Genomic DNA, 813 nt, shown 5'->3' on the forward strand with positions numbered 1-813 from the left:
CAACAACAACAACAACAACAATGAGTTAAATGTAAAAGAAAGAAAACAACGTCTTGTTGGTGAACATGTGCCAATGCTTCATAGTAGAAACTATGGCCAACTGTGGTTGTAAACATGGAGAGAAACAAGGGGAAGAAGAGTTTAGGAATGGCAGCTGGATTAGCTACCAGGTACAGGTTTGTTTTTTTTTTGTTGTTGTTGTTTTTTGTTTTTTTGAGAGAAAGACTCTCAAGTATCCTAGGCTGGCCTCTAACTTATTGTGTAACCAAAGGGTGACCCTTTTTATGTTTGTTTGTTTGTTTTTTTGAGACAGGGTTCTCTGTGTATCCCTGGCTGTCCTGGAACTAGTTCTTGTAGACCAGGCTGGCCTGGAACTCACAGCGATCCATCTGCCTCTACCTTTTGAGTACGGGATGAAAGGCATGTGCCACCTCTGCCTGGCAAGACAGGTTCTTACTGTGTAGCCCTGAATATCCTGAAATTGGTTATGAAGGCCAGGCTGGCCTCAAATTCACAGAGATCCACCTGCTTCTGCTCCCTGAATTTGACTTCAAGTCCTGAAACACCAGATCCTCTTTTTTTTGGTCTAGAACTGTGTGTTGAGGCTCACCTTGAACTCCTGATCTTTCTGTCTACCCTCCAAAGTGCTAAGATCGCAAATACAAACATGAACTACAGTCCCAAGTTTAGCTGTTAAAAAAAAATTTAAGCCGGGTAGTGGTGGCACATGTCTTTATTTTATTTATTTATTTATTTATTTATTTATTTATTTTTTGCTTTTTCGAGACAGGGTTTCTCTGTGGTTTTGGAGCC

This window comes from Microtus ochrogaster, unplaced genomic scaffold, assembly GCF_000317375.1.
Source record: "Microtus ochrogaster isolate Prairie Vole_2 unplaced genomic scaffold, MicOch1.0 UNK69, whole genome shotgun sequence".
NCBI classification, from domain to species: Eukaryota; Metazoa; Chordata; class Mammalia; order Rodentia; family Cricetidae; genus Microtus; species Microtus ochrogaster.